A 16,426-nucleotide genomic window follows, 5' to 3' on the forward strand; every position below is an offset into this window, starting at 1 on the left:
GGGGAGGCTGCAGGACGGCCCCCACCAGCCCCACCCCAGGTCTGGGCGGCCCATGCGACCAGGAAAGTGGTCACAGGGTCAGGTGGTGTCTCTCAGCACTGAAGAGCAGTTTTCATTCAGAAGACTCGATGAAGACCCGAGAGGTGACGCTCCACACCTCCAGAGTCTAAAGCCACTCACCCTCGAAGACCACCACGCCTCCCTGTCCCTGGCAGGCCAGGGCCTCACCCTCCCCAGTGCACGAGGTCTCCCCTCCCCCCAAACCGAGCAGCAGTCGCTGGGAGAGGACATTGGCCAGGGACCGTCCACGGAGCGCCACACAGAGGCGGATGCTGAGCCCTGGCCCCTGCGGCTCCTTCGCAGGTGAGGTCCGGGGAGGCGACCCCCCAGGAGCGCAGCCACGCCTCTGAGGGGCGCGCAGAATTACATGAAACGGGGCCCTCTGGATATGGGAGAGAGAGAGCCCTCCTATTAAAGATGAAGACCAGAGGCCCTCGGGGAGGTTCGGTCCTCATTCACCCTCAGGCCTGGGGCGGGACACAAGGGAGAGTGACCCACATGGGCCTCCACCGCACGAACAAACGCTCGCTTTTTCTGCTGCCGAGAAAGCCGAGAAAGATTCTAATGCCACTTGAAGGAGAGAATGACCCATCAAGGTGTGTGTCTTGGATGGGGAACAGAGGCGCCGCCCACTCAGGCGGCTGGAAGGGGCGGGGCAGGGGCGCTGTTCAACACGGGTCGGGTTTCCGATGTGCAAGGCGGAAAAGTCCTGGAAAGTGTTTCCCAAGGAGATGAGTCTCATTAGCACTGTTGACGTGTACACTCGAAAACGGTTAAGATGGTAAATGTCATGGGTTTTTTTTAACCACAATCTTTATAAAAAGTATATTACAGCCGAAGCAGGCTACAAGGAAGTGTTTAACCTTCCATTCCTTAATCAGCAGAGGAGGAAGGATGGAAAAGTGAACAATCCAGAGAGCCACTCACTTGCAAGTATTTTGAAAAGAACAGCAAATTAAACCCCAAATAAAGCTGCAGGAAGAAAATAAGAACTATAAGAGCAGGGGGAAAAAAACAGAAAAAAACGCATAATAGAAAGAAGTCAACACACTCAAATGTTGATTCTTGGGAAAAACTAATATCAAAAATCCCCAGCAAGACAGGAAAACAGGGGCAGGAGGGGAATGATCCTTTCGTTTAGTAACAGCATCAGAAATGAAGAGGCGCAGTCACTTGTAAAAGACAGGAATGGATATTACGGATTTAACACCAACAATTGAGACAATTTTTATGAAATGAACAAATTGCTGAAATGCAATTCAGCAAAACGGACACTAGAAGAAATTTAAAAATCCAAGTGGTTCTGTATTTCCTAAAGAAATTAAACCTCTCATTAAAAACCTTCTTCTCGAATAAATTCACACCCCAGCGGCTTCCCACTTGAATTCTTCCAAACATTTAAGTGAATAAACAAACAAAAAACCGATACCAATTGTACCCCAGACCTTCCAGGGAACATAAAGAGAGCCTGTGCTCCCCGGTTCGCTCTAAATGGCCACCATTATCTTGGTGCCAAAACCAGACTTTGACATTAAGTGAAAATAAAATGACAGGCAAATCCACTTTAAACAGAGTAACAAAGAAACTACTGAAAAAGGATCAAATTGAACAAGCCATACATAAACATCGTATCATATCCCAGCTGGGCTTAGCTCAGGTATGCAAGGTGACTTTAACATTGAGACCTCCATCACCGGGCAGGAGGGAAGGCTGGGGGTGGGACCAAAAGCTGCCGCGGGGCAGCACTAAACATGGAATCAGACTCTCGGTGCAGAAAGAAGACCAGAAATGAACGGCGCAGGGCCAACTAAATAATCACTGACAGCTGTACGGAAGTACCTCCGAAAATTACAAATGGATCTGCCTTATGACCAGGCGATGCCACTTCCGGGTATGTATCTGAAGGAACGCAACACACCAACTCAAAAGAATAAATGCCCCCCCTGTGTTCACTGCAGCATCATTTGCAATAGGCAAGATCTGGAAGCTGCCCGAGTGCCCATCAGTGGATGGGTGGATAAGACAAATATGGGACATCTACACAGTGGAATGCTGTTCGGCCGCCAAAAGGAAGAAAATTTCACCCTTTGCAACAGCAAGGAGGGACCTGGAGACCATGATGCTGAGTGAAATGAGCCAGTCAGAGAAAGACAAAGACCATATGATTTCACTCGTATGTGGAATCTAATGAACAAACTGAACTAAGAAGCGAAATAGAGACAGATTCATAGAGAGCAGGCCGACAGCGTTGGGGGGAAGCTGGGGGGGGGCGTCTGTGGCAGAATTGATCAAAAAAAAGAAAAAAGGAGAAAGAACTCATAGGCACAGACGACGGTGCAGTGACTGCAGAGGGGAGGTGGGCGGGTGGGGGCAGAAGAAGGTGTGAGGAGATAAATGGTGATGGAATAAAAACAAAACAAAATCAAATCATTTAAATGGAAGAAAAATGAGTCTTGGCGTGTCACTGACGCCATCCATAAAAACCCCACACTGCGCGCCCTGCAGACTTAAATGCGACATTTAAACAATGAAGCTTGCGAGGCTGACGCAGGAGGTTTCCTTGGGCGGTGCATGGATCTCCTAAAAAGGGTGCCCAGCGCAACTGCCTGAAAGGAGAGCTTCCTGCGCCAGGCTTCTCTCCATCAAGAGCTGCATCACAAAGTGAGGGAAAAGGTGAGAAAACATTGCCAACACGTCCATCAGACCCACATCTTGGGGACCGAACGTGCAGAGGAACGGGACAAAGCACCAAGAACCTGACACAAGAAAGAGCCAAAGGACAATAAAAATGCCCAAAAAGGACACTGAACATCATTCGTCTTTGGTGAAATATGAATTAAAACCAGAGACCCTGCCTCCATGTCCACCAGAAAAAAACTGAAATGACTGACCACTGCCATCGCTGGCTGGAAGTGGAGCTCGAGCACCTGCGGGTGGGATGGGATTGGTCACGCACACTTCGCAACTGACCGGCTGTGGTCACTGAAATGCCAACCCCACGCCCACACCCTGGGGCCCACACAATCCAAAACAAGGCTTTGGAACGATGATGAGCCCCACGGCCCCTCCCTCTCTGTCCGTCACTCTGTCAGCAGGTGCAGTCGGTCCCTGCAGGGCGGGGACCTGACTGGGAGGCCGGAGCCGGCACCACAGTGTGGGCAGGGCCTCTCCGCCAGTGTTGTCCTCAGATGCCATTTGGAGCCGGGGCCCTGCCTGCTGCCGAGGCCCCTGGAACACGGCCGTGCCTCCTTCTCTCACTCGTTCTCTAAGAAGGAGGGCGGGGGAGGGACGTTGATGTGCTGTTCCCTTACTGACGCATCCGTTGGCCGATTCTTGTGGGTTCCCTAGCCAAGGATCGAACCCGCAACCCTGGCGCATCGGGTTGATGCTCTGCCTAAGTGAGCTGCCCGGCCAGGGAGCACTGCCGTAATGTCTGGGGGCCAGGGTTCCCGGTGCCCCTGGGGTCAAGGCCACTTGGTGAGGATGGCCAGGCTGGGATCACTTTTGACAGCCCAGCTTCTGGAAACAGGGGCCAGCCACCTTCTCTCTCTCTCTCACACACACATGCACACACACACACACACACACACACACCACACACACACCCAGACTGGGACACACAGACTCTTGGTCACACGTTCTCACACACACTCACACACAGTCTGTCCTGCTCAAACCACCAGAGAAAAGCTGCCCACCCCCCAAGGCCAGGCAGCAAGGGGACCCAGGCCCAGTGACAGTGACACCCAGACAACAGTAGGAGGGAGAAGAGACTGGAAACTGCGTCCCAGAATGGCGGGAGGGCCACACACTGGGCTCCGAGGAAGAACTGAGGCAGGGACCCCAGGTAAGGCCGTCGCTGTAGCTGGGCTTCCCACAATGCCCTTCGGAGCCGGGCTCCATCCCCGTGCACTTGTGGTGAAAGCTCAACATAAAAGTGGCCATCTCACCCCGGCCGGTGTGACTCAGTGGGCCGGGCGTTGTCCTGCAAAGCAAAAGGTCGCTGGTTTGATTCCCAGTCAGGGCAGAGGCCTGGGCTACGGGCCAGGTCCCCCAGTAGGGGGCAGGCAAGAGGCAAGCACACACTGATGTTTCCCTCTCTCTTTCTCCCTCCCTTCCCCTCTGTCTAGAAACAAGTATTTTTTTAAAAAGTGACCATTTGAACTTCGACAAGTGTCCCGTCTGGGTGCAGGGAGGACATTCCGCTGTGCCGCCATCGCCACCATCCAAACCCAGACTGCCTCTCACCCGCACGACTGAACTCTGCCCCACTGAACGCAGCTCCCGGCCCCTCCCGCCGTCCTTCACTGCACAAAACACAGAGGCACCGGGTGGCAAAGCCACTTTCCCGGCAAAGCAGGGAAAGTGTCCTCCCCTGAAAATGTGCCCACCCAAAGCAGGTCTGTGTGTCCTCCCCTGAAAATGTGCCCAGTGACTGAAAGACATTAAGTGACTTGTCATCCAGGAGAGGAATGGGCCCGTCACAGCCCCAGATGGCACAGAAAGACCCCCTGCCACACACTCGGCCAAGCGAAGACCCCAGCAGCACCGCCCTGGGAGACTTAGGGTTGCCGGGCATGTTGCTTAGCAACCGGCCTGCACACAAGCTACAGAACGAGAATCATTCCGACTTCAATCGGCCTCTCCTTGGGCACCCGGGAGCATGTGTGGTGAAAACCAGTGTGGGCCCTGGGCAGGTTGCTCAGTGGTTAGAGGGCCGTCCTGATACACCAAGGTTGTGGGTTCCGTCCCCAGTCAGGGCACACCCAGGAATCAACCCGTGAATGTGTCAGGAAGTGGAACAAGAAATAGATGTCTCTCTCTCTCTAAAAATCAGTAAGTAAGAAAGAAGGTTAAATTGGTTTGGAAGATGACAAGTTAGACATAATTAGGTGACTTCCCTGCAGGATCTGCGGAGGGCTGTCCTAGGGTGCTCTGGGCTCTCAGACGTTCAGCGTGTCCCGGCCTGAGCTTCGCGTGGGCTTCCAAGCCCCCAGGCTCCTCCTAAGACCCCACAGACACGGCTGAGATGCCGGCTCAGGCACTCATGTCGTTACTCAGAACGGGAGAGAATTAATTACATCTGAACATCGTTAATAAACAGTCACACCCAGAAACGGCTCACCTTCCGGTTAATCACACTGACGATGCTGGGCTCAGCCTAGTAGCAGGTTGTAGGGCTATTTTCTTAACACAGTTTTCATTTTGTAATGAAAAAAAAAGCAAAACAAAAGGTGTTGGTGAGTTTTTTCTCTCCTAATGTGCAACTAAGAAAAAAATTTAGGTGGCAGAGCAGGGATTTTGCAGCATTTGAAACCACACACACCAAGTCCCGAGGCCAATGTCAGCGGCCCACTTCTCGTCCTGTCTCTTCCTCCTCCGAGGAAGGAACTGAGGACTGGGGGCAGCTCCGGCGGGCTGTGCGCACTGCACTCACCACGCCCCCAACACATCGCCAGCCCCACTTCACAGATGCGACCGGCGGCCTCTGGGAGTGCGAGCGGCCAGAGCCCCGTGGCGACCACGGCTGTCCCCTCCGCGCACCTGCACACGAGGCCCCGGACCGGAGGCCCCACAGGCTGGCTCACGGGCAGGTGCTCAGCACACGGAGAGACCAGCGGCCAGGCAGGGAGGCGGGGGCCGGCGGCAGTGTGGCTCGAATGTCCTGCGAGGGCCCCAAAGAGGGCAGCCGTGAGCTCCGCCTCTCAAGAGGGAGAGAAAACCTTGGACACGGAATCGGCGCCACAGCCCTGACAAGGGCCGTGTGGACGCCGCTGCTGGCCACGCACAGGCCCACCCTGGAAGGGACGCCGGGCAGATGCCCTGGGGCGCAGCACCCCCCAGGCACCGAGGGGCCGTCTGCAGCGGGTCTGCCCTCTCCTCCCAGAGTCAGTGACGCTGAAAAACGCCCGTCAGCCCTGAGGGGCGTGGCTCAGTGGGTTGGGCGTCATCCCACAAAGCGAAAGGTCGCGGGTTCAACTCCTGGTCAGGGCACCTGCTGGGTTGTGGGGTCAGTCCCCACTCGGGGTGTGGACAAGAGGCAAGCGATCGATGTTTCCCTCCCTCTCTTGCTCCCTCCCATCCCCTCTCTCTAAAGAAAATAAATTAATAAATAAATGTTTTTGGATAAAGAAAAGCACCCGTCTGGCTGCTACACTTCTCAGGGAAGACACGCGCCTTTCTGCGGGAAGCCTGGACAGAATCGTGAGGAGTACTGTCACTTGGGTGACGTCACAGCCCAAGGCAGCCGGGCCAGCGCCATCGGGAAGGCCCGCAGAGGGCCTCTTTTGGGCTCACAAAGTAAAAAACACCTCAGACCTCAGAGGCGCCCACAGCACTGCCGTGGCTGTGTCAGAATGAGGGACAGCCCCGGTCCCCTGGAGAACGACGTTGAGAAGCCAACTTCGTGGTGGTACGAGGTTTGGGGTGGCGGTGTGAGCCTGGGCTTCACGGGGATCGGAACGGCCCTGTCCTCGGTGAGACCGCTTCCCGTGAGGGGCAGCTCCCTCACCAGCCGGCCTTCCTGCCACTCACAAGAGAAACCCCCTCCCTTCCCCGACCCCCAGTGCATGAGCATTTCCACCACCGAGGGTGGTTGAGGCATTTGAGGCCAAAAGATGTTTACGACTCGAAATAGAACATCAGACAGGACAGAAAGGCCTGAGAACCTGAGAACAGGAAAATAAACTCACCAACTTTAAAAACTGACAGCTGAAAAGTACTCCTCTATTTTTTTGCCCAAACACATCAAAAATCACCAATTCCTGTGAATTCTGTCTGATGCGGGGTTGGCTGTTCGACATCTCTCCAATACCTTATATGTGTGCCCCCACCCCCAAAGCCACCCAGACCCTGCCCAGGACATCTGCGGCAAGGCCACCGCCCAGTGTGATGGCAGGGGACCCCACCCAGGCACCGCACGGCGGCCACCTGGATGCGGTGGAGACACGGAGCTAGTGAAAGAGAGGAAGGCCCCGCTGCCCGCTGGCGCCCCATCCAATCCACTGCTGCTTCCTCCCCCGAACGCTGAAGAACCCACAGGACGCGCCAGAAGCTCCGGCCTTCTCGCCTCTTCTTCAAACGCCCCCAGTCGTGCTGGCCTCCCACCAAGCCGCCGGCATGTCCCTGGACCAAGAAGGAAAGCGCCCACTGGTCTGCAGTCCCAACCCACCTCCTGCAGGTCTCCCCTGGACCGGTCCCTCCGCTGCCTACAGAGACCTGTGCAAATCTGCTCCCACAGGCCCTGCCGGGACAAGAGAAAAAGCCAAACGCCGAAGGTGGGTCGGTGGGACGGGGGGGTGACAATGCAGCCTCACCCACAGGGTGGCAGCCACACAGGTCGCCCCTCGTCCCCGAGAAGCTCAGGAAAGGTCCTTCTAACCAAAGTCACAGTCTTCCACTCAGGGTCCCGGTCACTTCTCAGTGCTGGACTGCCAGCATACTGACCGTGCGGCCCAAATTTGGCAGTGAGAGGTGTCCCAGGGCACCTCTCGCTGGAGATAGGGACCTACTTTTGATATAGGAGCCTGGGTGGGATGACTCGAACATGAATTCAGGGAGGAGACTGATTTGCAGAAGCGGGAGGGTGAGAAGGAGGGGTGGGGCACTGCTGTCTTCCTGGGGTGGTGGTGGGGCGCCCAGAGGTGGGCCCAGGGCTCACCGGGTCCTCAGCTGTGGGCCCAACCCCAGCCTCAGATGCCCGGCACTCAGACAAGTGCTGAAGCACACACACAGCTTCCCAGAAAATAACTAAGGGGACCACCCTGCGCACCTGAAGGGCAGCGTCCCTCTGGGGGGAAAAAAAATCCCATTCCTCACGCCAGGCGAGGCTCGTATTTCTTACCGAAGACACTGCCTGGCTTGGGGCTGTCGGGGAAGGCCTCGTGGGGATGAAATCTTTCTGGAATAAAACAGAATGAAGAGAGAAAATTACTGGTGTTCCAGAAGGGCAGACACAGGTGCTCGGAGACCTCCTGTGAGGAATGGAAATGCGAATGACTGTGCTGCTTTGCAAATGCAAAAGTGAACTGAGGATAATTCCAACGGGATGGCAAGGAATTACCCCGAAAACAAATCATTAAATTGTTGCTTTAGCCATTTGCTGCGTGACTACTGCCTGAGGGCACCGCCTTGTTTCCCCGCTGGAAGGAGAGGCTACCCAGCATTTCAACAAAGCCCCTCAAAGTCCTCATGAATATTCATTTCCCCACAACAAAGCCTGACCCCGCTGATTGGCAGAACCGTATCTGGGGACACTCTCAGACAGAGGAGGGTGTGCCCTGGGGGCTGGAAGGGGTGGAGGAGAGGGAGAAGGAAAGGGCAGGGCCCCTCTCTGCCTGTCCAGGTTCACAGCCCACCCTGCCTCTCGGACAAGGCAGTTTCACAAAGAGAACAGAGAGGCCACGGGGACCCACGCTTCTCTCAAACACAGAGTGCTTCGCAAATGCCCACTGGAGGGACAGGCCAGTGGACTGGAGGGTTCAAGGTCAGGCCCTTGGATGGAGCAGGGCTTCACAGGGTTCGGCAGCAGATGAGCAGCGAGCCTGGGGCAGTGCAAGCAGAGGGACTCCGCTAGGGTGGCTCAGTGCATTGAGTGCTGGCCTGCGAACCAATGGGTCACCAGTTTGATTCCCAGTCAGGGCACCTGCCTGGGTTGTGGCCAGGTCCCCAGTAGGGGGCGTGTGAGAGGCAACCACACATAGATGTTTTTCTCCCTCTCTTTCTCCCTCCCTTTAAAAAATAAATAAATATTTAAAAAATAAAAAAGAGGGGGACTTACTGGTCTTAAATATCACGCCCCACTGCCGCTTCTCCCACCTCTCACTCGCCTGAAGAGGAGTAAGTTATAGAGGAATCTGGGCTCCTTTCAAAACCCGGGGGGCTGGTTTGCTGGGAACTAAGAGCCAAGAGCATTTCACAGACAGTTGTGTCTGCCCGGAAGCCCGCCTTCATCTGTGCGCATGTCACAGGGGACTGTGTCGTGCTTTGGGACAAGGGACCAGCATTGTGCTTGCTGTTGGCCTGGGCAGACAGCAGACTCTGGGTTGTCACTTGCCAAGCGGAGCCTGACAATTGCTCCTATGCCCCTGGACAGACATTTCTAGCAGACGGTTTTAATTATGGAATTTGGGGGCGTCCCCTTGCACCTGGGTGCAGCCAAGAGGGAGGCCCCAAATAGGGATTGGAATGAGGTCCAGAACTCAAGGTGTCCAGGAAATATTAGAAAGTATTAGAAATATATAGGATGTCCTCACCGTCCCCCCACCACCCCCACAGGTGTGAGTTGGGGGAAGGGACACATGGAGCAGGGCCACTGAGAGCTGTTCTGCATAGCAACAGCCTTGCAGCTAACCTCTGGTGTGGTCATTTAACATGTCTATAACCTTTCACTGGTTTCATGGATATGTTAAATAGCTGTGGCTGTGCTTTGAGCCAGAAAGAAGGGAGTGGCTTCCACTCAAGACGTCCATAGGCTCAAGTGGGTCAGACAGAAAAACGCTGTCCTCCTTGGGCAACTGTCCAGCTCCGGGCAGCTGTGACCAAGAAGGGCAGCAGGGACCAGCCCGGAAGCCTGGATCCCCCAGTGCTTACGCGCACGCCCACCTGCCCGGAGTCCAGCTCCCCCTCTGCCCCCGGAGCCCCGAGCCCGTCTGTGGGCCTGCCTGCTTCCCCCCGGGGCTGCCGCCTCAGAGGAAGGAGCCAGCTCTTCCTCCACTGGCCCTCCGTCTGTAGGTCCCCCAAAAGGACAGAGTCCCATCCTCTGTAGCCCGAGCAGCCCCCAGGCGTCGGAGGCCCCCTGCAAACACGCGAAATCCCCGGACGGCTCTGGGAGGAGAGCAGGCGCCGCGCCCTGCACAAGGCTCTCCCACACGCAGTGGTGGGCCCACATCTGAACTCACTCCACGCGTGGCTTTGACGTGTTTGTGTATCAGTGGGCGTCACACACGCACCCCTGCTGGCCAGCAGGGGAATCAGGGCTCTGGGTCCCTGTCCCCCCCCCCCCCCCCCCGTTAGCATTCTTTTCAAGCTTGTCCTCTCTAATTTCCCTGAGGCAGCAGCAGTTTAACTCAAGGCCAAGGGCACTACCACTCAGGCCCAGCACCACTTTTTATTTTCTCCAAAGGAAAGGAGGACTTTTCTGGGCTGCAGTGTCCTCTCCCACCCTCTTTGTTCCAGCAAGGTCATGTTAGTTTGATGGCCTGTGTCTCTATAGGAACTCAGACACATGAAAAGGCCCTTCAGGGTCACCTGTGGTCGCCCCACTTTGCAGGTTTGCTCCCTCCCTGCTACCGAAATGAACCCAGAAAAGCAAACACGGCTCGGAACATGGGGCTCTCCTCAGCCACGACGGCCTGGCCACACCCCCTGCTGCCCAGAGGACATGTCCTCATCCTGCTCCTACGCCCTCCAGATGCATCGAGGGCCAGCTCACGTCCCCTCTCGACACACACTCCAAAGCCTGCTCCTCTGGTGATGCACAATTATTTGGGGAATAATCTCCCAATCTGTATCAATCTCCAGGCTGGAAAATAGGGACACAGGTCTCCCCACTTACTGATGCATTCATCGGTTGATTATTGTTTGTGCCCCGACCGGGGATCGAACCCACACCCTTGGTGCATCAGGATGATGCCTCCGCCCACCGAGCCACCCAGCCAGCGCCCATGGGTGTATTTTACACCCTCACAATTCCCAGGGCAGTCGAAGCCCCTCCCGGATCACACCCCTTGTCTCCCCCACACAGGTAGCTCTTGCTGCGGTTGGCGTGTTTATAACTCACTGTGCTTGTGGGTTTTCCTGCACCTGTTACTTCTGCACGTGCCGATGATATCGAACTGCGTGTGTTTTTCTGAAACTCGCTGTCTCCCCCCTCACGTTGCCTTTGTGAGGCTCACGCACGTGAAAATGCAGCTGCGGTTTGCGGCTCTTTGCCTCCGGGTGCTATTTCAACGCAGGAACGTGCAGCTACTTCCTGTCCCTGGGTGGTCACACGGTCCCCACTTTCTCGCCGGTACAGCCGGCGAGGCAAGGGACACCTGTGTGTGTCTCTGCGTGGCCAAGAGCCAGAGGTGCCCAGAATATCTGTCAAGGATCAGAACTGTTGGGAACAGCGCATGCACCTCTTCACACTTATTGAAAGTGACAAATCGTTTTCCCAAGTGGGGGTAATAACACACGTCCCCCATTTTTTTCCAGGTATTTATTCCTCTGCGCATCACCACCTCACACCCTTCACGTCATCGTTTGGTCTCCTTATGTGTCAGTCTGAGCCTTCCAGTGGCGCAAGTATTACAAATGCCTCCCCACCTCCCCCATTAAGCCCCTGCAGGGGCTTGTGTGACCTGCTCTCCCCAGTCCCACCTCGCCACTTCTGTCTTCCTCTGTCGCCCACAAACAAGTTACTTCATCCAGCCCACAACCCACGAGAGGGGGCGTTCGCCTCCACGTTTTGAAGGCAGTGTCCCATGACCTGTGGACACGTTTTAAGATTTTTCTTATTCACCGTGGTCAGAAGGCCACCAGGGCGGACGGCGTCCATGCCACGTGTCCTGTGACAGGTACTGCTTCACAGATGGGCCCTTTAGTCCTCCCAGGGCCACTGTGGGCCGTGGCAGTCCCATTTCGTGGGTGTGGAAATGGGGAACCTGCCCGTCGTTCGGACCACACAGGAAGCGCTGGAGCTGCCACGCGGCCTCGATGCTCAGTCAGCACCGCGGAGAGCTCCACACGCTCCGCCCAGGCCGCCAACAGCCCCGGGAAGCCCCTCTCCACGTGGTCCCTCCAGCCTGATGCCTTGCCCTCAGGTGACGGTGGCCTGGGCCGGGATCATCCCGCGGGGCTGCCCCAGGACCCCTCACCCAGCGGTTCTACGCACAAGATCATAAATGTTGATCGTTTTCCGCCACCAAGTCACACAGGAAGCAAACCCAGGCAGTAAATAAGCGTCTCCGCCTTAAGCAGGTTGTGGGTGCGTACTATTCATTCTACCTCCCGGTGTACGGCCAATATTTTAAGATAAAGTTTAACCCAAAAGCCCTGGCTCAGGTCAACAGTCTGGTTGGCTGTCACAAATGGTGGATAGTGAGATGGGGACACACAGGACAGGCCTGCATGTCACCCCTGTGGGTGACCAGTGGTGGCTTCGCCCCTTCGGGACACATGAACTTTGGAGAGGCCTGTCGAAGGGGTGCAGTCACGGGAAGAGGGGCAGAAGGAGCGACTCCAGTCACACACTGGACGAGGGAGACTTTTCAGACTAAGACAGTGCGGGCCTGCGTCTGACAGGCAGTCCCTGGTGGGCCTGGCAGGTGGGTGTGTGGCCGGGTGCGGTGCGGCAGCACCCAGGGTGACCCACCCCTCAACTGCTCTTCCTGCCCCGAGGCCTTCAGGCAAGGGCGGGGCTGCCCGGGAGGCAGGGCCTGGTCCACACCACGTCTGTCTGTCTGTCTGTCTGGCTGGCTCCTATCTCCTTCAGGTTCCAGAAAGAGCAAGAGCGCCTTCCAAGTCCTAACGGTAGCTGAGCTGGTCCGAGTCGGCTGACCCAGCCGGAACCAGGAAGGTCCGGCAGAGCTGGCCTCTGTCAGCCCTGAACAGCCACCATGGAACCAGTGACAGTTAAGGCGACTTCTGTTCAATCCTCTTTAGGAGCTGAAGCCCAAAATAGCGCCACATGTGCTGTTGTCCTCAGTTTACTGGGTCAGAAAAGGATGTGTCCCAAAGCCACTTTAACTGAAACAATCACTTCTCTTGCCCTGCAGTGACAGCTGAGGCAACAGTAATGCCTCAGGTATTCCAAGCCGCTCTCCTTTCTTTTTTTTAAATATCCTCACCCAGAGACATGCTCATAGACTGGAGAGGGAGGGGGAGGGGAGGGGAACGCTGATGTGAAAGAGAAACCTGTATTGGTTGCCTCTGGCACATGCCCTGACCGGGGGTCAAATGTGAAACCCAGGCACGTGCCCTGACTGGGTTTGAACCCCCAACCTCTTGGTGTACAGGACAAAATGCCAAGCAACTGAGTCACCTGGCCAGGGCTTGCTTTCCTTAAGAAAACACAACAAAACAAAACGTTTGAGGTGACAGAGGAGTGTGAGCCACCGCTTGGCATTCTTCTTTGACCTCGACTTTTTGGAGTAACGACCACTGAGAGCACGGCCCTCTGCTGGCCCTCGTGGGCAGGAGGGAGAGGGTGGGGACGGACGTGCGTGCGGAGGGGAACAGGGGGACAGTGTCAGGGGTGCAGGGGCGGCAGGAGCCCTCGCCCAGCGATGCTCAGCTGCCGCCATGCAGGGTAGGACGCAGACTGGGCCGGCAGCACTCGTCCACTCACGACCAGGACGCCTCTGCCACCTCCTCCCCTCGAGACCAGTCGGGCCCCTGCCCAGACCGGCCCAAAGTCACAGTGGCCCGCAGCACCCCTGCCATGGCCACCACAGTCCCTGGGTCCTTCCCACTCCCCAAAGCTTCTGAGCCCAAGCCCCGCCTCCGCCTGCGCTGTGACCAGTGTCCCCGCCCTGCACTGCGCCCCCAGGGCCACCTCAGTCCCTCCTTGGCTTTCAGGACAACAGCTGACGCCCCAGGGCGGAAACCACAGCAGAGAGGCCACGCCGGGAGGCCGGCCAGGGATGCTGGCTCAGGACTCAGGAGACCTGAGCCTCGTGTCCTCCCTGTGCCAGGGGGACAGTGAGAGTCCCCTACTAACCTGTCACGAGCCTGCACTGGGGCACGATGCGGCACTAGCAGGTTCCCAATGGCAGACGCAGCCGGCTCTGGTTACCACGCCTGAAATCACCCCCTCACTCCCCACCGTGGCCCCAGCACTGATCCCCAGTGGTGCCCACACTTGTCTCCCACTCACGGTCGGACCCTCAGAGGGAGCACTCCAGGCCCGGGCACAGCGCTGGCACCGAGGAAGGGCCCTATTCTCCGAGCCTGCACCCCCGACGCAGCAGCCAGGCTCTGGCCTGCAGAGAGCCTGCCTGCTCTCCCCAAATGCCGCGCCTCTGAGAGCAGGCTCAGCAACCCAGTGGGAGGTGGGTGCTCGGGGCCCTCAGGGGCCTCTGCACACTGCTCAGACCCTGGCCCGGCTGGGGGGGGGGGGCCCTTCCAACGAGCACCGTAGGCCCACACCCCCCGGTCATGGGGCTCCCAGTAGGATGCGAGGTTCTGTCCCCCACCTGGTGGGTGGAGGAGCGCAACTGCCCCAAAGCTGGCCACGGGCCAGGCCCCGCCGGCCCACCCCGAAGTGACATGGTGGCCTCTCCAGGTACTGCTGGGGGAGGAGGTCACTGAGGGGACACCCCTCCTGGAATCCGCCCGTTCCAGCACCACAGACCCTGGGGTGTCCACACCCCACACCAGCCTCTCTGGAAAAAAGTCCAAGTCAAGTTTGGGTGTTTTCAGTCGGCAAGAAGAGACTCTGGAAGGGCAGGTACCGGGAAAAGCTGAAAAGGAACCAAACCGCTGAGCAAAGCCCCAAAAGTGGATATGAGAACAGGACCCTCACTGGAGCACGGCCGGGCTCTGCGGGTCCGGAGGGTGAGCCCGCTGGTTACTGGAGTGGACGACGGAAATGGAGGGTGTTTCTGAATGAGAAGGCAGCCGTCTGGGCTGCGGGATCTTGACGTGCCTTCCAGTCCAATTAATCAGTCAGGACTGTTTCCCAGCAGCTAGGTTTTCTCTGTAACTACAGACAAGCAGTCTAAAAGTAATTGGAAAAGACGGAAGCTCTAGGATAGCTGAATATTTTTGGAAAGGAAGAATAAAGTGGGAGAAAGCACTCTGCCTGACATTAAGGTATCATCACTGTAGACTCAAAGTAATCTAGAGCCTTGGGGGCCCTGGCTGGGTGGCTCAGTGGGTCAGAGAATCATCCGGTACACCAAAAGGTTGCAGGTTCGATCCCTGGTCAGGGCATGTATGGGATTGATGTTTCCCACATGGATGTTCCTCTCTCTCTCTCTCTCTCTCTCTCTCTCTCCACCCCTCCCTCCTTCCCCTCCTCTGCTCTAAAATTAAAAAAAAAAAATCAACAAACATATCTTCAAGTGAGGATTTTTTTTAAATAAAAAGGGTATGGAATTGGCAGAGGAATAAACACATAGATCAATGGAACACAACAGAGAATGCAGGAAAATCGATGCACCCAAATATATGCAACTAGTTTTTGACAAAGGACCAAAAGCGATTCAGCGGGTGGGAGACGGAGCCTTTTCAATAGCCGGTGTTGAGCATTTGCACATCTGCAGGCCAAAAAAAAAATTGTAATAATTAACTTTGATCTAAGCCTCACACCTAACATAAAAATTAACTCAAAATGCACCATGGGCTTAAATATAAAACTTAAAACTTGAAAAAAAAACCACCACAGAACTTTGAAACACAGGTTTTGGCAACGAGTTCTTGTACTTGACACCAAAAGTGTATTCACAAAAAGCTGATGAATTGCACCGCGTGGAAATAAAAAGCTTTTGCCTGACGAAGGTCATGTCCAGAGAAAGAGAAGACAGATTCCAGGCTGGGAGAAAACATTTGCGAATTATATACCCAGCAAACGGATGTGTAACTAGAATCTGTGAGAACCCCAGAATCAACAGGAAAAATTTAATTGGAAAATGTGCAAAAGGCACGAAAGGTATTGCACTCAAGAGGATGTACAGATGGCAAATAATTCTATTGAAAGATGTCTGATATTATTAGTCATTAGGAAAATCCACTGGCTGTTGTGGCCCAGTGGATTGAGTGCTGGCCTGTGAACCAAAGGGTAGCGAGTTCAATTCCTAGTCAGGGCACATGCCTGGGTTGCGGGCCAGGCCCCCAGTAGGGGGTGCATGAGAGGCAACCACACACTGATGTTTCTCTCCCTCTTTCTCCCTCTCTTTCCCTCTCTCTAAAAGTAAATAAATAAAATCTTTAAGAAACAAAAGCTCTGCAGATGGCTTTCACAGGCTCCCGTACCATCTGAGCTGCTCTCTAACTCCCGCCTGTGGGACAGCAGGAGCACAGGCCGGGGAAGGTTTGGGGCAGAGAGGACGCGGGCCAAGCCTCACAGTGTTTGTTCCCTCCCATCCTGGGGACAGCCCACCTAGCGGGCAGCCGTGCTCTGCCCCTGGGGCACCACGTGGGAGCCACCCCTGGCTCAGCAAGAGTCCACAGGCCTCCCGAGGCCCCTGGGTGGCTCCTCGGTGAATATACTTGCTCATTCAAATCGCTCACCTGCTCCTACAGACGGAATCGCCTATTTTATGTTTTATTCATGGTCATCTACAGCTAAATCAGTGACTGTGCAACCAGCTTCTTAGACCCTCTCAATTACCCAGAAGAGCTCATCCCAGAAAAGGTACGTTTCCCCAAATAGAGCAGGTGG

At 55.7% G+C, this 16,426-nt stretch overlaps 1 protein-coding gene across 1 annotated transcript in view; it reads right to left on the minus strand.

Moving 5' to 3' along the window:
• Window positions 1–16,426, minus strand: part of APBA2 (amyloid beta precursor protein binding family A member 2) — a 73,542-nt gene that overhangs the window by 30,688 nt on the left and 26,428 nt on the right. Inside the window, exon 3 of the mRNA XM_053658906.1 lies at window positions 7,904–7,960. The gene's annotated coding sequence lies outside the window, so the exon portion shown is untranslated. The remainder of the gene's footprint in view (window positions 1–7,903; window positions 7,961–16,426) is intronic.

The sequence above is a fragment of the Artibeus jamaicensis genome, unplaced genomic scaffold (assembly GCF_021234435.1).
Source record: "Artibeus jamaicensis isolate MK-2021 breed Jamaican fruit bat unplaced genomic scaffold, CSHL_Jam_final scaffold_612, whole genome shotgun sequence".
Classification (NCBI taxonomy): domain Eukaryota; kingdom Metazoa; phylum Chordata; class Mammalia; order Chiroptera; family Phyllostomidae; genus Artibeus; species Artibeus jamaicensis.